The sequence below is a fragment of the Cavia porcellus genome, unplaced genomic scaffold, assembly GCF_034190915.1.
Source record: "Cavia porcellus strain 051 isolate PalLab524CR breed Dunkin Hartley unplaced genomic scaffold, mCavPor4.1 scaffold_5, whole genome shotgun sequence".
NCBI classification, from domain to species: domain Eukaryota; kingdom Metazoa; phylum Chordata; class Mammalia; order Rodentia; family Caviidae; genus Cavia; species Cavia porcellus.
In genome coordinates, this window is record NW_026947488.1 from 43667660 (window position 1) to 43687825 (window position 20166).

The 20166-nt window shown below is 34.8% G+C and overlaps 1 pseudogene; it reads left to right on the plus strand.

Moving 5' to 3' along the window:
• Window positions 1–20166, plus strand: part of LOC100731318 (zinc finger MYM-type protein 5-like) — a 99612-nt pseudogene that overhangs the window by 16061 nt on the left and 63385 nt on the right.

The window sequence follows — 20166 nt, forward strand, 5'->3', positions numbered from 1 at the left end:
TTCAGAACAGAAAAGCTTAGGGAACTCTGAAAATGTTGATTGGGTTGAAATTGACTCTCAGTGAAGAGTAGGAATTAGGTTAATGGGAAAAAGGAGAAAAGAAGTAGAAAGTGAACAGAAATTCAATATTTTGGTTTGGTAATGCAGAAGAGGCCAATCGTGTTGGACTGGTACCTGCGTGTAGAGCAGTTATTACTCTTGATAAAAACTGTATGACAAAGCACTTAGCATACTTTCTTTTCTTTTGCACAGAAAACTTTTATTTTTAACATCTACTGTGAACATTTAAAACAATCAGAAAAAATACTTGGTGCTGGATAGTAATATGTAATTTATCTTATTGCTTTTTTTTTGAAATTCTGTATTACTTCTACCCTTCATTATATTGCTATAATCAGCATCTTTTCAGTTTGTTTCTTTTTTTGGTACATGTTTACAGTACATAATGATTACAGTCCTCATGTATATGTTTTGCCAGAACCAATCTTCCACAATGATGTCCACGACTGTGAAGACCCTCAACTAAGACCCTCTCATATTTTTGTGATTCAAGATCACCTTCATTTGCACACCTCAGTCTACAAGATTACATAGAAAACTTTCTTCAAAATCAGGATTGCACAGACAAAAACCTAAACTATGAAAATTACAACTTGTTTTCACAGTGAGATTTCCCTTAAAATAACAAAAAAGATAAAATGTGGGAGATAGAAGTTAAAAATCAGAATATCAAGATAGATGGAGTTTCTTTTATCTGATTTGAGTTTCATTTGCAAAAGAGGAAAAATATGAATTTCAGTGAACATTTATTTCTAGACAATATGTTTTCTGGATTTGAAAAATTCAAGGACCAAGAACAAATTTTTATATTTATTCTTGAGAATATGGTGTTTTAAAGACTTCCTTTATTTGTTATGATAATTATCTAAGCAGCACATTTTTTATGCATAGATTTTAGTTCCGTGGTTATGAAAACTTTTTAAAAATCTTTTTTCTCTAGGCTCTTGCATGCAGACTTGGAATTATTCCAGTATGTCTTAAACTCTAAATGGTTTGGATAGTTCTCCTAATCACCAACAGACTAAAGAAGCTTTGTGTAAAACAAAATTGGGGTACTGCACTTTGAAAAATATGCTCTGAAGTTTTGTTTGACCCCGTAGGATTTGATGAAAGTAGGATATTCTCCTATTAGGTCATTTCCAGTAATGGGTGTTTTTGGTCCCTTAAAGATAGGAATAACCCCAAAGTTGTTTTATATGATTTTTATTTTTAGTAAATACTTGGGGCCAAAAACAATGCAAGATGAATTGCAAGAAAATTAGGTAGATTATCTAAAAAAATTACAGGATCATTAGCTATTTTAATTATTGATTCTATATATGTAGTACAATTTCAGTTAAGGTTTACCTTTCTAGGTCAAAGGATACTGAAGATAATTTCACTGGGAATTTATGCTTTTAGCTCTTTGTGGCAAAATCCCAAGCAATAATTTATTAGATTGATATTCAGCAACAACATTCATTAGCACATAGCATCTATCCCCAATAGGAAGCACTGCCACGAGGGGCAGAGACTGTATGGGTGTGGGTAAGCCCTAGGAAAAGTATCAAGGCCAATTAATTTCACTTGAAGTTTTGATGATTATCAGGCAGACATAATCTCAGAAGATTTTCTAAGCCAGTTTTTAGGCCTCCAGGATATTCTGTGATGATAAACCTGGAAATTATTGTTGACAGCATTTGGGATGAGGGTTTTAACGGATGGTATAACAGGTTGAATAGCTGTTGACAGCATTTTCCCTGGTACGTCGTGCATTTTTAAGTCACAAGAGCATTGTAGCTTATTGTGAAATAGCTTCTATAAAATATACAGAGTAAAAAATTAAAGTATCTCTCTTTATCATCCCATTATCCTAAAGTAACAATTGTTAACTGTAATGTGTATTCTTTCAGATGCTTACACACATGCCCATCAGAGAGAGAGAGAGAGAGAGAGAGAGAGAGAGAGAGAGAGAGAGAGAGAGGAGAGAGCGCGCCAATGTAGATATTAATAAGATTTTTTAAATAGATGGAGACACAGTGCATTTGTTTTTCAAAAATGTGACCTAAGGGCACTCCAACTTACTTTTACAGTTATTAACTTTCATAGGATTTTTCAGGTTGTCCCTTAAAATATATTTCTCTTAAAGTAAGTTAATTGGGTGCACAATTTACATATTGTCTTTCTGATGAACGTTTAGATTGTTTCTAACTTTTATAAAACCATGCCATAATGCACTCCTTATCAGTATGTCTTTATGTGAATTAATTGTTTCTGACAGGAACTACTAAGTCAAAGAATTAATAAATATTAATTCATAAAATCAAATTGCTCCCCACAAAATTCAAAAAATTTCATATAAATTTAGTCTCACCATCATCACTCAATACCTTGCTGTGAGTTCCTGCTTCTTGCCAATGTTAGAATTTTTAAAAATTGTAGCCACTCTGATTTTCTCGTGAGACAAAACTATATAAAGTTACTCTCTGATTTTTAATCAGCATGAGTACAGTTTCAGAGAATATAAGGTTTTAATTTCTTTATCTATGACCCCAAAGATAATTGATTTTTAGTAACAAGTTCTTCATTCTTTACTGATTCATTTAAAAAAAAACTTTGGATCCAGAACATTTTCACAGGTGAGAATTGTGGTGGGCTGGATGGCGTAGCAATCAGTGGCTATAGAGTTGGTCGCTTAATCTAGTCTTCATTCATATTCTTCCGTCATCATGAGGTGTCTCTCTTGATTTGGACAAAATTAGCAAGAGTTTCTATAGCAGCCGCAGCAACTTTCAGGCTTGCCAGCTTCCTGCATTGGTATTGGAGGCACTTTCCACCCCTGGGACAAAGTGCTTTAGAAGCTGAAAATAATTTCTTCTTTTCCATTCCTTACAATGTTCTGTTAGCTCTATGAAATTCTTCTTGGCCTTGAACCATGTTGGATGGATTTTATTATTTACATCTGAAGCATGAATATTACAATAATTATACTTGTTTTCAACTGTTTTACACACACACACGCACACACACACACACACACACACATATATATTCTTCCACACACATTTATATTTGCTTACAGAAATATTTAAAAATTTTTGAATTCAAACCTGGCAATCTTTACCCTTATGAAGTTTGGGTTTCAAACTTCACATGAAAAGAAATTTATCAACTCACATTCTGCTAATTTTTTGGTACTTCTATGTTTTCATATTTAAAATTTATTCCACATACACTTAAAATTTTTATGATATATGCAAAACCTACTTTTACTTTATATATAGATAGATGGTTAACTCAACAGCATTGATTCAATTGTTTCTTTCCTCATTGAATCCAAACACTACTAACAAATACCTAATTACTCATTTATCATGACAGTTTTTCAATTTTGTTCCCTCATTTTTTTTGAAATACTACACCATTTTATTTATTGTAACTTCAAAGTATAATTTAGATTTTTTAAAATAAATAATAATACCCATGAGTTCAATAAAAGAACCAAGTAATTTCAGTAGTAAGAAATGAAACAGTTTCTGAAATCTTAAAATCAGTTCCACATTTTGTTCATGTTGATACTCATGAAGACTGCAATGTCCTGTAGTATATTAGTCATTTTCCTATTGCTGGTACAAAATACCAGACAGCCACAATTTAAAGGAGAAGTTTAACTTGGCTCTTGATATTCAAAGGGTTCAGTCCATGATCAGCTGACACCAGGCCAGAAGCACTGTGTTTGAAGGGTCTGATAGAGGAAAGCTGCTCATCCTAGAGCAGTGAGAAAGCAGAGAGAGAACGAAGGAGCCAAGAATGAGAATATAGCTTTTGTCTTAGTTACTTTGTCATTGCTGGGACAAAATACCCAGCACACACAAGTTAAAGAAAAAAAGATTTATTTTAGCTTACAGGTTGTACAAGTGTCAGTTCGATGTCAGCGATCTCCAAGAAAGCATGAGAGAGGGGCATCACAGAACAGAAACAACCCATGGCATGGCAAACAGGAAACACAGCTTCCTCCTGCTTTCCCTTTTTAGTTCATCCAGGCTACAAGTCTACTGGCTGACTCCACTCACACCCACACCTTCATTCTTCAGTAAATCCGTCATCCACACCCAGAACTATGCTAGATGAATCAATAGACTAATTCTGTATCAGACACTTCTGATCCAGTCACTCTCAAAGTCCAAACTGTAAGTGCATGAAGCTTTAGGGAGACATCTACACATAAAGTGTAACCGCCTCCCAGGTTACATCTCCATGTTACCTCCTCCAAACATGTCCTCACCTTCAACAGCACACTGAGCCATGAACTCATTGATGGATTCATCCACTGTCAAGATAGTGCCTCCATGATCTCATCAAACTAAGCAACTGCATCAATATCACCTACTCTTTAATTAAGCTACTACTCATTACAAATATCCAAAGGAAAACAGAAGTCAGAAAACATTGATGTATAAATTTTTAGAATTATTCTTAACAGTAAAACCCTAAAGAGTCAGCAATAGAAAAAAACACTATGTGTTAACCATATAAAAAGAAATGGACTATACTAGATCTCTTGAGCCTAAGAATATTATGTTGTAATTAAAATTTTGACTAATAATACAATACTCAATGCAAATGACTGTGGACATGGTTAGGTTAAAAATATTCTGGTATGACAAATATTTTTCCTGTATCTAACAACAAAGCCAGTTCTGCATTTTTTTTTTTTTTGTGAATGGGGAAAAAGACGAGAAAAAATTAAAAAATTGACAGTTTGTATCTTATAGATGGACAAGATTATCTGTAGCATCTTTCATTTTAATTAATATTAATTTAATAGTATTTATATAAAAAACATCCAAAGACATTGGCCTAAAGGTAAATTTAGTTTAATAGATAACTGTCACAATTTAATCTCACAGAAAATACAGCCTGAAGCAAAACACACACCCACATTGTTTAGTGGATTGGAAAAATGCATCCAAATTTCCCTTACTTCCTATGTTTATACATTTGCGGTGTATCTTCATAACTCCTGTCTAAGGCATTGAATGTACTTCCTCATCCCTAGAGTTTCAGCAAGACTTGTGATAGGTTTAGCCCAATATAACATGATGAAAATGACAGTTCTAATCTTAAGACTTGTGTGGTTCCACTTGCTTTCTTGGGGCCTGTCTGGCTGTCATGAGAATAAACATGGGCTAGCCTAGTGGAGGATGAGGTATACATGGAACAGCAAATAAGACATACAGTTTAGACCAAGCAACACAACTTTTCTTCGAGATAAAGATATATCACTGAGTCCAGATAAAATGAGAAGCAATGACCAGCAGAACCCAGTCCAAATAGCCAAGCTATAGAATTGTGACCCAGGCAATATGATAAGACATTACACTTTATGACATGTTGTTATGCAGCAGAAACCAGCCTCTCCCTGCATGACTGGGGAGTGCAAATGCAATGATAATGAAGGAAGAAAAGATAACAGAGGCAAAGGTAGGAAGGTGGTACAAGGAGGTACATTTCAGAGCAAGCAAGTTTTCCAAAAAAAAGTGGTAGCTGGGTCACAGCAGAAGTCTTCTGCAAGAAGCTTACAGAGAAATAACATCTCAGAGCAGAACATTGACAATCAAAATTGCAGGCCATAGCTAGCTAATTAGCTAAATAAATTTGGAAGTTTATGAAAGCTCTTATGCACATATACCTGGTAACAAGAACTATCACCAAAGCTCACAATGCACACAATAACCCTGCACACACACACAAAAACACTTTGCAAAACAAATCTGCCCAACAGCTGTCTGTTTAGTCTTGTACTCAAGCCACCCTAATTATTAAGCTTCGTGGCCAAAGATTATTGTTTCAAAACATCATGTCACCTTCATTTTGCTTTTAAGAATTTTCTCCTAACTCAGCCTCTTAATATACTCTCATAGTTTAATATGACACACATATTCCCATTGCAGTGCTACATCTGAATGTAGTACATGTTTTGAGAATCTTTCTCTATATGTTACCTATGTGGACATGATTAGCACAAGAAGAAGATAATGTGATTTATCTGCAACCGTCTTTCCATCTCCAGCCTCTCACTGGTCGACATTTGCTCAGTTGGGCATTAACAATCTTGCATTTTGAGTGTCCTACTGATAGTAACTCCAGGGAAACTTGATTTTATGAGACTAAAAGTGACAACAACATATAAGAAAAATGTGGCATATTGGTGTAACAATGACCTTAATTATCCACTTGGCCTTTTGTGCATGTACTCTGTAATGTGACTTTGCAATATTCCCCTTTAAGTGATAGAATCTATTTCCCATACTTGTAACTTATTTTATTGCATAGAATATGACAAAACACTTTTTACCTGTTGTAAGAATAGATTGCAGGAGGCTGACTTGCTGCTGCTGTCTGTTGAGCTTCTTGCCTTTTACAGAAATAACCCTGCTGGCTGATGGCTTAGCTATCTCCATTTTATACTACCCATTAGCCAGACCCTCACATGAAGCAAAGCCACATAGCTGATCTATTCTTGACTGCATATGTGTAAGTATGAGTCATCCTGCAGCTGAATTGAGTCTAAATTGCTGACCCATTGCCTCATGACTAAATATTGATCATTGTTTTAATCCTCTAAGTTTGTATAGCTTTTTAGCAACAACTAACTTAAATGAAGGTGGTGAGTGAACCACACTTGCCACATCAGAACTTGAGAAAACTTTCTATCCTGTTAAGTCTTTAGACTGAAAGATGTCATTGCTGAATAGTGTTCTAATTAATCAAGTTCCACATGGTAATTTTAAAAAAAATATTTTACTTTAAAAAGGAATACATGAGTCTAGCAAGCAGCCTTGATTTCTTTCTTTCTAGAAAAAGTGTTAATAATAATAATCTCTTTGTTCATTGTCAGTTAATTATTGATTAATTTTCTAGGAGTATGCAAATATCTTTCATAACAACCTTACTTGGTGGAAATGTTCATTTAGGTCTGTTATCCTAAACAATATATTATTTATAAAATGTATATTATTTGTCTTATAGGCAAAGAAGTATTATTATTTATCTCTAGGAAAAATTCCCTTATATGGGAGACTTTTATTTCTTAGTTCTATTAGCTATAACATAGGATTCTTTGCATTACAATTAGGAGTCAAATCCTAAGTGCATTAGTGTTTTCAGATGGTGGTGGATTCATTTGCTTTAGAACTATGTGATGAGGTTGGTACTTTCTAGGGAAAAAAAATGAAGACCAAGTATTTCAAGATCCAGCTATTTCACCTGTTCTTCCTAATTAGTAGCAAATAAGTAATTAAAAGAAGAATATGATGCCCTAATTAGCTGATTCTATAATCAGTAACTACTAGAGATAAACTCTTTCTTTGCCCTTTATAACACAAAATGTAAGTGAAATTTGATTACCTTAGTCTTGGAGATATAACAAATTATACTTAAGTGTGAATCTCTTCAAATCTTGATTCAAATTCAAGCTTCTGAACATTTGGACCCAAAGTTTCTTTTTTATAAGTACTGTCCTATACATTGTAGGAATCAGTTCGCAAGGAGGCCCTTCTTGAACAAGGGTCTCAAGGACGCTTTTCAAATGAAAAGCTCCTTGAGCCTGCCACGGGTGGAAAGGGGCCTTGCTGATTCCTGAAATGCCCTCCAAGCCTCCTTCTTGTCCATGTATGAAACAATTTGTTTCTTTTTAATGGTAGTTTCCTCTTCAGCAGCAACACTTGCTTTGGCTCTAATGTTACATATGGTTCCTGATGTGATAGTTAACCTTAATTGTGTCAATTTGGTTGGCTTGGGAGCCACCTAAGGTTTTAGTAAAAGATGTTTCTTTATGTCTAGGTGGATCTTAGAGGCTTAACTTTGGATACTATATATGATCCATGGACCCTGATCTCACTCTGTTGTACTGTTACCCTTCTCTGCTCTTTGGTTGCCATGAACAAAGTATCTTTTCTCTGCCATTCCCTTCTGCTATGTTTCTATCTTAGAGCCAGGAAGTGAATCCCCTAGAACTATGAGATAAATTAAATCCCTCTTACTTTAAGTTGCAGGTTTTGTGTATTACATCCAATGACAGAAAAACTCACTAATATACTTGTTTTTTTTCAAAATGAGAAAGAGGTCTTGTGGCTGAAATTATTTACTGTAGAATCTTACATTTTAATTCCTTTTAATCAAGAGAGAAGAATATGTTTTAAGTACTTTGCCAGTGAGTGATGAATCATAGGAAGTAATGTACTGGGCTTTGTTCACTCTCTGTATTCTGTTTTTAAAACCATTTTGTGACTATGAGTCCCTTTTCAGGATGAGAGCAACTCAAGTTCTTAACGTGTTGCTATGTTTATTCCTAATGATATTGACTATAAATAATGTTTCCATAAACTTGTGCTATGATTAGATATACAAACCAAAAATATCATAAGATCAGTAACCAACACCCAGGGAAACAGATTTTACAGGGTTTCATAGGTTATGTGTTTAGAAAGGCACTTTGTACTTATTAGTATCTAAATCTTAGTACTAAATTGTTTCTGAATATGGTAGGATTAAAAAATTTTTGTTTTAAAATCAATTTCTTTGTACACAAAATTTTTTAAGTTAATGTTTTGAGGGTCTGATCTTTTTTATTGAGGCATAGTTGACATAAATGAAACATATATTCCTGAAACAATCAGTTTAATGAGTTTTGACAATTGGATATGGCCAATGTATAACTGCTCCCAAAACTAGACATTGAAACATTACTTAGAAAGTTCCTTGAAGTTTTTTATGGTCACTTCCTCTCCTCAGATGGAACCACCTTCTCAAGTTGATCGCTGTTTGGAATGCTTACACTTTATATAAGTGGAGTCATGCACTATACACTTTTGAATCCCATCTTTCCCTTGTTGCATTAGTCTATGTTGCTGGATGAATCAATATTTGATTCCTTTTATTATTAAATACAATTGGAAGGCTCCAGGCATCATTAACATTCTCTTAAAACACAAATTAGTATGTATTCAGGACCCATTTTAAGAATGTGAAATATCTGCCACACTGGGACTTAAAGCAATTTTCATTCAGATACGGTCTATATATGATAAATACCACTGGAAATTAATCTAGCACTAACAGAGTGTCTTTATTTTTAATTTGTTTTTATTTTATTAAAAATATTTTCAAACAATGATTTTTAAAAATGCAGAGACAAAGTCTGTGTTTTTAGCTCAGTGATAAGTATTTTACTGATTTATCTTTGCCGTCCTAAAGCAATCAACAGATTTTAAGGCAATTATGTTGTGTGAAATAATTAAGACAAAATGAAAGAGCTAAACTCAGAGCACTTGTTCTTCAAAGCGTTTCTATTTTAGAGAGAGAGACAGAGAGAGAGAGAGAGAGAGAGAGAGAGAGAGAAATGATGTGATCTTAATCAATAGATGTATATAATAAAAAGTCCTATTTCTTCTAATTCACCAATGAAAATTATTTTGGTATGTCACTAGGAACTATGGTAAGTTTCTGTGATATAAAATATGATAAAGTCACTTAAATACAGGTTTAGAAGTTTGCAGCTTACGGACTCTTTGCACATGCCATTCTTTCCTTCTGTCTCTAACCCTCTTCCTTTATTTCCCCACCCTTTGAAAACTCCTGCTACTCATCCTCCATCATCATCTCTGCACTCTTGATGTGTCCAATTACAATTCTGTGCTCTCATGGCAATGTAAATCTCTGCATTTCTCAAAGCGTTAATCACAATATCTAGCTATTTTCCCTTATAGTTTTAATATGAAGTATCCTTCAGAGACTAAAGGATTAAAGGCTTGCATCCAGATGCAGTACTGTTCAGAGGTGTCGCCCAGAGAGCTGACTGGATCATAAGGGTACTAACCTTTTCAAGGATTCTCCATTAATTAATTCACAGCTGAATGGGCTATTAGAAAGTGGGGCCCATTTGAAGTGAGTGGGTCAAGGGCGTGTGGTCTTGAGGACTGTATTTTATTCCTGCTCCCACTCCTTGTTTTCTGGATTCCACGTGGCAAATAGCTTCTGTTTACCCTGCTCTTCCATGATGTGTCTGCCCTACTCTCTGCCTAAAAACAATGGAGCCAGCTGAATGTGAACTAAAACCTTTTAATCCAAAAGCTGAAATAAAAGACAAATATTTCCTCCTGTAAAAGTTGTTATTCTGGCAGGCATATGGTTCAGCAGCACAGCACCTGCCTGGAAAACACAAAGTTGTGAGTTTGATTCCCAATATCAAAAAAAGTCATTATTCTCAAGTATTTTGTTATAGCAACAGAAAGCTAACTAACACTCTCCTTTCCCTTTACTGAAGTACTATCCTGTCAGAGTTACTTGCAGGCCAAGGCATTCACAAATACATATTGTCTCTGCCCTATATTGCCTCAATTTTTTAAAATGTAATTTTTTAAACCTTTTATGCAAATTAGGAAGATGACACTAGGAAGATTTTGGAATATCGCTTTATGCGTGCTTCATTCATATAAACATGAGCTGGGAATCTTTGTGTGTAGAGACCTGGGCGAGTACAGGGATACCTGAGAGGCAGGAGCAAAAAGACATGTCCAACTTAGGAATCATAGTTTATTTTTTTAAAACACAAATCTCAGTAAACAGAAATGCTATAACAGCAGTGTTCATGGGCCATTAGACAGCCCACCATACAGGAGTCATAGAGAGGACTACTGAGGTCATGTCTGCTGGGCTCTTGGAGTAGGGTATCTAAGAGTCTGAACATGTTAGGTCCTGGGCATCTATCACTGCTCCATATATGAATATCTAGTTACTAAAAATAGCATCTGCTGATGATCAAAAGAAGAGACAATATTCAAAGGAGTTTCAGTCATTTTACAGGTGAGGAGGTCCAGACCCAGGGAGAAGATGTAATTTATTTCAAGCTTCCCAACTAACTGGAATAAGGGATCAAATTTTCAATATTTCTGAAGTTTTAATCATGAAATTTTGAATGGTAAGAAAAAGAAAATATTTAGACTCACGGAAAATCATTGTTCATCCATTGAAAAGTCGACAGATTGCAGCCATGAGTTGATTTGCAGTGCTATTGACTCTTATTTCATTCTGTATTCTTTCTCTTTTTCCTCAACCATTTTAAAGCACTCTGCTCAGGAGTGTTAAATAGATTTGCATCACTTGTGCACCGAATCTTCCAGAATTTTTTCATCTTTTGAAACTGAAACTCTGTATCCCTTAATGAAGTTATTATTCTGACTTCCAACCCCAGCCAACCATACTTCTACTTGCTGTCTCCATGAATTTCACTACCCTAGATACCTTATATATAGGTGTTCCCTATCACTTGGAAATTCTTTTCTCTCTGCCTTTCATAGCAGTAGTATGTTTTCCCTCATGTTCATCTGTATCCTGTCTCCAAAATTCCCATCTCTTCCTGGTACTCCTCCCATGAGAGTTTGAGTTATCCAAATAAGCAGAGCACGTGATAAGAATTTGAATGCAGGTAATTTATTTCACTAGGAAATAGCACTTTGGGAAACGTGTAAAGAAGTGAGAAAGGTAAGACAAAGCTTTAAGAATGATTCACTTGGTCAGTAAATATGCAGCTCTCTGGGGGCTTTGAAAGACAGGGTAGAGACAGCACAGGGACCTTCCAACTGAGCAAGTAGGATGCCAAATCTTCTATCTACCAACAACTCCCAGGCTCCAGTGGCTGGGGTGTTCCTAGAAGCAAGCCCTGATTGGCATTTCCATCTGCCCATTGCATGGTCAGTCATGCGTGATCCAGGGAAACACTAGCCTCAGTGAACGGTGCTAACACTGGCAGAGGAGATATGAGGAATGCCAAACATATCTGCTAATGTCATCTTTCTTTCCTTACCTTTCTCATTCTCCACATGGCTCTGGCTCGTGTATCTCAGCTGTGTTCATAACTTGATTACCTCTCATCTGCTGAAACTTCCAAATTTTCAGCCAGTATTTTGCTCTTGTGGTCTGGATCCTTATATTCATCCATTTACTGGACATCTGCTTCTACAGAAGCTAATAGCATCTCAGAATCACCAAATCTGGTCCCCTTTAGTTCTAACTCTGGCCAACAATGCCCTCTCCCTTTGGTTACTGACTCTTCCCTGCCCTTCATAGTTCAACTGTGGCTCCCTCTAGTGAAGTTTCCTGGGACAGAAATTTGGCAGTCATCCCTGAATCTCCCCTCATTTAAACATCTTGTGGTTAATCCATTATTAAGACCCATCAACTCTAATTCCTTAAAAGCTCTTTAATTCCTCTCTTTCATTTCTTGTGTCTTCTCCCACTCTGACCATTGCAATATCCGCTTGACTTGCCTTCTTCCTGCCTGCAATTTAAACTTGACTCAGTCCTTGCCCGTGCAGCAGGAGAAAGGACATTCTTCAGTGTAAGTCAGCTCCCATCACTCTCCCCTTTAAATTCTTTTAATGATGCTGGAGTGTTGCAGTCACTTTCAAATCTGTTTCATCAGTCATCAACAGGCAGTCTTTTCTCCTTTGTTAATTTCTGAAGAAAGAGGCAAACAATAGGAAGTAATCGTTTCTTAAATGTCTGGAAGATTATACTTACAAAATCTGTTGTCCCTAGGTTATTTTGGAGAAGATCTTTGACAGTCAGTTTTACTTGTCTTTTATTCTTACCAGTCCATTTAAATTCTAATTTAATTATGTCTGCAGATTATATTTTTATAAGAAGCTGTTCAAAGTAGGTATTCAAATGTATAGTTGGGGTAATTAATAGTATTCTTTTTGTTTTAAATTTATGTGAATGTATAGTCTTTTTCTTTTACTTTGTGCATTTGTTTATTTGCAAATTTCCCCTTCTGCTCCATTCAGTACAACAGAAATCTTTCTCATTAAGTATTTCAAATAAGTAGCTTTTGATTTTTACCTAATTATTACTATTGCTTTTATGTTATTCAAAATTTCATAAATTTCTGTCATTTTCTCAATATTTTATTTGTACTTGGTTTATTGGGTTACTTACCTGTGATTTTCTATATTCTTTATTTGAACATTTAGCTCACATTTTATTTATTATTTTTGTTTCTTGATATATATTTGACATGCTTTAGTATACATAATGCATATCTTTTTCTTTTAGGTATCTATTTGTGTATATTATAGTTAATTAGTATTCGTTTCTAAATATTTGTTATAGAGTGAACAGTGAGAATTAGGAGCTTAATCTTCTAAATCTCTGAATCCATCAAAAAATCTCTGTTGAGATATATTCTATTAAAAGAACAGAAATTATAAGAAATACTGAAACTTAGAATATTAGTTTCCTTCTTTACACATAAGGTATGTTTTGGTGTATTGTTGATTCTCATCCCTGGGAAAGGGAAAATTGAAGCTGTGAAATTTTTAAATGAATGAAAGATGAAAAGATATGATCCTTCTTTTAAACTTTCCTATTTCCTAGGATGATTCCCTTGTTCTGGACAAAAGTCAGAGGTAGAAATTTCTAAGTCTTCTTTCACGTTTGTTACTAGATAAAATATTTGCAGCCTATCTTGTCAAAGGATATCATTATGTATAATCTTGATTACAGTGACCTTATCTAGTTTTATCTGATAAATGTCACATTGTTTTTCTTGCAATTAAAAATCAAATTAAATTATATTTTGGTTGTCAAGCCAATTTTTTTTACAGTTTATGCTTTTCTTTTAGATTATATGCAAAACATCTTATCATGATATCTAATGTAATTTAAGAAATTCTTTTTAATTTTAGTACTTCTCATTTCATTATTCTCCAAAACAGAATGTCAGAATGTAACATGTGTGTGACATATTCATACACACAAGAATGCACATACACACAGATACTTTTCATATTTTTTGTTTCACAACGTTATTGTTTCAGCTATATTGACTAGTTACAATTTAGGTAACATACTGATTTATTATCTTGTTTTTATAGCTTACCATATAACTATTTTCACTATATTTTCAGTACTATATTAATTTCTGTAAGACTGGTATCTCCGTATGAACCATGGCAGATCTGTATTGATGAATAATGTTCCAATTTTTTCTGACCAATAAAATGGGTTTGGGTAATAGATTTTAAATTAGGCCTGGCTTTGCCAGTTAGTTCATTCGTAGGGCTTTTTGATTTGTTCTTATACACTCCTTCTAGTTCTCTGTACTTGTTCGTAGAAACAACTTTTCATAGTGAATATATAGTTTTTAGAAAGACTAGAAGTGGAATGCATGATCAGACTAATGTCCTTTTGGTATTAAAGAAATATATATGACCTTTTATTATCCACAAATATATGAGTTGGGAAAGTCTCATTTATCTCATAAAGGAATATTTAGTTGCCAAAATGTATAATAACTTTATAATACTTTTATAAATTGTGAATCACTAACAATTGTGAAATTAATTCAGTACCCATTCTATTAGTTCTACTTTTATGATCTCCACTAGAAGAAAAATTTAACGTATTTTACATATTTTTGGTGCTTAAAAGAACATAGTCTAATAAAAACATTCAGACATAAGACAAATTACCTTAAGATAAAACTCTATAAGGGAACCATAATAAAATTTTTATTTAGGCACTAAAAGAAAAGATGTAAATTTTCTGGCTTTTCTTAGAGAATTCATTCTTTTAAACAGATAACATTAAATTTCAGAATACCATATGTATTTTGATTTCTTCAGTGACATTTGAAATGTGATTTAACCATTTGATTACATTGTTAAAATATGAGGGGACCTATAATTTCTTCAAAATTAATTTTGAGGTATAGTAGCTACAATGTGCCATTTACATCACGGCTACCTGTCATCTCAGTCACATTTGGTAAGGATGCTTTGAAATCATAATGGATGGACCATGGTAGAAGTTCACATAAATAAACCAGAAAAAAAAAAATGCCTTTCCCTGGGACGCGGGCTTAGCATCCTGCTGATGCTGTGGCCACTCCATGTTGGGGCCTCAGGGCTGCTGAAGCGAGCTCATCTTCCAGGTGCCCTGGTGTGCACCCCAATGGCTGTGTGAGCAAGAGAGCAGTGTGGTCATTGGGTTTTTGGCCTGGGTGAATCAATAGTGGGGAAACTCGACTTGATTGACCACACTCTTGCTAGTTTTGTGGATGTACTAAATTCATGTGATGATCACTAGTTCCTTCAGTCAGTAGATGTAAAACCCCATCGGTGGAAGATGGTGATGATGTTGTATTGATTGTACCCACCCAACCTCCTTCAATTTTTGCTCCAGCAATAGTTGGTCAAAGAAACCTTGCATTGATGTCATCAAAACATGAAAAGCCACAAGGAAATTGTTCCACGATTCTGCCTTTTTCAAGAGATTTGGCTTCTCAGAAAGGAAACTTGGGTGAGACAATTGTTATTGATGACTAAGAGCACATAGAAACAAATGGAGGGGAGAAAAAAATCACCCAGTGTTACTGAGAGGGGTCTTCCTGGAACTAAAAGCAGTTCCAAAGATTTGGATTTCTCCACATCCAGTCACGCAGAAAATAAGACAAGACTGGAGTAGGACCTTCTAATCCTGGTCGGATGAATGTGGCAGGAGATGTATTTCACGATGAAGACCTTACAACTCAGCACAATCCTGATTCGTGGATCTCCCAGTCAACATCATTTCCCTGTAATCAGAAACAGCCAGGGTGGATTCTCTATCACCAGTGGTCTCACTTCCTAAACAGATTTTCCAGTCTTCTGCCCAACAGCAACTCACTAAATCAGCTAAAATCACACAGAAGGGGCAAACAGCTCACCAGTGGAAAGAATCAGCTCATCTCTTTTGTTCCACTATTTGCCTTTTATTCCTTCTCTCATAAAAATACTTGAAAGACATGAAATGTGATATGCAAAAAAGATGCACCTACGTAAAAGGCTACTGTTGTTATTCCAGGGGAGTTAAGCAACTCCTTTCAAGAACTTTCTAATACATCTTTGTCTCTCTGTGAAGACAAACATCATCTTAAAAAAGGAATTTTTAATAAGTCCAAATGTATAATTTGTTGTAAATTGATAGAAGTTTGCCATGAGGTCAGTGGTAAGTTGTGCAGTAACCATAGCTTTCATAAGTACAGGTTGGTCCGTGGTCTAAACATGAGCTGCTGTGAACAGAGTGGCGAGTGCATGCATGAGACAAGATGAGGAACAGTCTCCTAATTGGAGATCAGCAGAGAATGTTTTGCTGCCAAAGTTGTATTAATCAGTGTAAACAGATCATGGAAATTAAACCAACAACATTACCAGCATCAGAAAAAAAGAAAAGGGGTGTTATAGGAAAAGAAAGTGAAGGTAAATGATATAAACCATTAAACACATGTTTAGAAAAAATAGAGTGTGTACAAGCAAAAAGATAAACTCCTTTTTAGAACAAGTTCCAACAGAATGTAACCCAAATAGGTCACTGAACAAAGAGAATGTGAATTTACTTTATTCTGTCTCAGCCACAGCTGATTAATTTCAGAAGCTATTGGAACAAAAATAATCAGAGGACCTCCTTATACCAGTTGTGTTTTATGTGGATCCAAGGACCTGGTCCTGAATTTTGAATATGAAAGAATGGGATTCTCTTGTTGAGAATGATCCACTTCAAATAAGAAATGTTGACTCCAAAAGACAATATGGGGATGAAGTTTTCAGAAACTTACTATACATAAATTCTTCCAAGTGCTGAAAAAACCACTAGATCTTGGTTACTTTATTGAATCTCTAAAGATTCTGTGTTTTTCCTACATTGCAAACTCTTTGGGGAAGGAAAAAAAAATCAACCGAAAAATCAGAATGGATGCAGAGATTGGCAGCATCTACCACGTATTTTTAGTAAACATGAAGAAAGTGAGATGCACCTCAATAATAGTGTTAAGTACTCAAAACTAAAATCTGATTTGTAAAAGATAAAACTGATGAAGCTACAGAGCACAAATTATGTGACAGTGAAAGAAATGATGGTGTCCTGTTGTGGTATATACAATGTACTGGATTTGGTTTCTGTCATTATTCAAGAAAAAAGTCTGTTCCTTGAGTTATGAACAGTAATGAACATGCAACAGTTCATTAGTCAAGTGTAAGAGCAGATAAATAGTAAAGAATGTTCCTGTTCTAAATGTAAAACAAATTGGATTCAATAGTCATTGCAAAGTTTAGTGAAGGCTTAATATTCTTAACTTGTTGCCTTTTTTTTACAATTGGTGATTGAGAACTGCTATTTAAGAACTCTGATTAATGTTTTATTACTAAGAAACAGAGATGCCAGATGTAGTAGTGCACGTCTGTAACCTACCACTTGGGAGCCTGAGACAGAAGGACTGCCATGAGTTCCAGGCCAGCTTGGATTACACAGTAGTTCAAGGCCAGCTCAATTGCATAGCAAGACTTGCCTCAAAAACAAACAAACAAACAAACAACAAAAACAATGACAAGAAAGTAGAGGAAGGGAAGACTTGACTTTATTACAACCAGTTGTAAAAAATACATTCATGAACATGTCAGCATTATTAAAGACTTTTACATAGTTTTAATAACAAAATGGGAATCTGAAACTACAATTTATTGCTATTAAATCAAAACTTGAGATTTATTTCTTTTGAGCAAAACTTCTTTGCCAGTTGGGGGTGTGGAAATGGAGTGGTACTAGAGGCTGAACCCAAAGGTTTTGCACTGAGCTACAAACTACTCCTTCTTTTTATGTAGTTTATTTGCTTATTCCACTTGACTTTTTTGAGAAAAGATCTCTATAAGTCAGTAAGTTGCTCAGGTTCAGCTCAAACTTGAAACCTTTGTGCTTCAGCCTCCCCAAGTACTGGGATTAAAAGTATACACCATGGCCCCTGGCTTGAGCAAAACATTTCTATTTGAGCAAAACAGCACTGTTGTATTTTAATTAAAAGTAAATAATTTTTATTTTATTGATTTTTTTACTTTTGTTTCAATTTGTAAATACTATTTTTATTGTTGTATAAGAACCATAAGCACAAGGAATACATATATACTCTTATATTGGTCCAAATATAAAAAAATTAAAGTAAAAATATATTAACTAAAAAAAGTTTCACTCTACTAGTTGCCAGTGCAACTAAACACATATTTCATTTTTTTGTAATTCTTCCAGTGAAATTTCAAATTCCACAAATCAAGGGTCTGCACTTAAGGAAAGTGATCCCAAGCTTTGCTTTTCTGTGTCTGGGCAGAGTATTCCTAAACAAGTTTGCCCATCACTCACTTACTGTGGGAGCAGTGTGTCCCACAAGAAGCCTAGCGATTACAGAAATATTCTACGAAAATGTGAGTCTGTCAGTAGTGGCAGCCACTAGCCACACACCCTTCTGACCACTTGCCACTACAGACTTGGATACCTCAGTACCGTGTTGACCAGAAAATCTCTACATGATACACCTGTGTTTGATTCACTACTTACTGTTGATTAGGGCACAGCCTCTCAAAAATTAAAGGTTAACTTAGAAGACTGACACATAACAAGTGATTTCTATCCTTTATAGGGCAATAAAAATGTTTCACTATGCTATAGAACATTAATTAGTTTTGTATTTAATTAACAATTTTAATTCATCAATGTTTCTTTTACTATACCATCATCTATTGGCAATAAAACTCTCATTGAACCAGCTTTATTACCTTATTATTGCCTTCAGTAATGAGTTTCTACTATTAACAGATATATGTTTCATCTATAAGAAAGTAGTATGTTTGATGTTTTTGAAAATTAGATTTACTCTGATGTTGCTTCCTGTCTGACTTCACTTACTACTTATAGAGCTACTCTTACCATGTGCTCATGGGTAAGATTGGTAAGCAATCTCTAATTGCTTGGCTTGGTTGGGGACATACTTCTTGTTTGTATTTGTTAGAAGAAAATGGATTTTTGACTCAGATAAAGTGGATTAAAACACCAGCTCTGCTACTTACACTGTTATATAAACTAGAAAAACATTATGATGAGATAATGGTAAAAATAATAGGCACTCCCTAATGAGGTAGCTCTAAGGAATCATAGTCATATGCTCAACACAAGACCCAAGAGCGCAGCTGCTCAGTGAACACTTGCTTTCCAAGGTTGAAGTTGTAGCCTTATTTCCTTTCTCCATAGTTATTGACTGTAGCATTGCAAATGTCCCACTCTGGAATGTTTATTCTACTTTCATTTTTGCTGTATGCTAGTCACTGAGACCCTTGTTATGGGTTGAATTTATCCCCACAACATTCGCAGAGGTAACCCCAATACTTCAGAATGGCCTATATTTAGAAATTGGCATTTAAAGGGGTAATGAGATCATTAAGTTAGGTTCTAATCTAAAACGACTGTGACCTGTTTAAAAGATGAAATTTAGATGAAACAGAGGGAAAGCTACACAAAGATGGCCACCAACAAACTAGAGAGAGACATTTCAGACGAAAGCAACCTTGCCAGCACTTTGATCTCAAGTGCAATACAAGAAAATAATTTTCTGATTCTTAAGCCATCTAGTCTTTAGTACTTTATTAATAGTCCTAGCCACTGGGTATGTCCACTTAATTATTAAATACACATAACCTGATTTAAAATGAAGAAGTCTGTTAAGAAAAATGTTTTAATTTATATTAGTTATTTATGCTTTAGCATTAATAAAGACTAGACATTGAAGTGAAAAATTGAAGAGTCCAGAAAGGGGACCTTACTATCCAATGGGCTACTTCAGAACTACTATTTAGTTAGGAAGAATCAAAGAAAGACAAGAAAGGTGAACACCAAATACAAACTTGTAATGAATACTAAGTTTATTTTGGTTAGCTGAACATACCAACTCAATAAATCTTTCAAAAAGATCTTTTAAAACCCTTCACGATGGCTGAATAAGAAATTATCCAAAATTTTGTAAACAGCAGATGTTTATTATTTTTTCATGTCTGCAGATTGGATAGATGATTCCAATATCTTGGGCTGAGATTCCTGATCTAACCTGTGGCAATTTGAACCTGACTGGTCTAGGAAACGTTCCACCTAGAAAATTCACCTCTCTCTCTTCTATTATCCCACCTTTTGGCAGGCTGTCTTAGACTGATTCTTCTAGTAGTGGTCAAGATCTAAAAGGGTATATGTAAGACTGTAAGACCTTCAATCCAA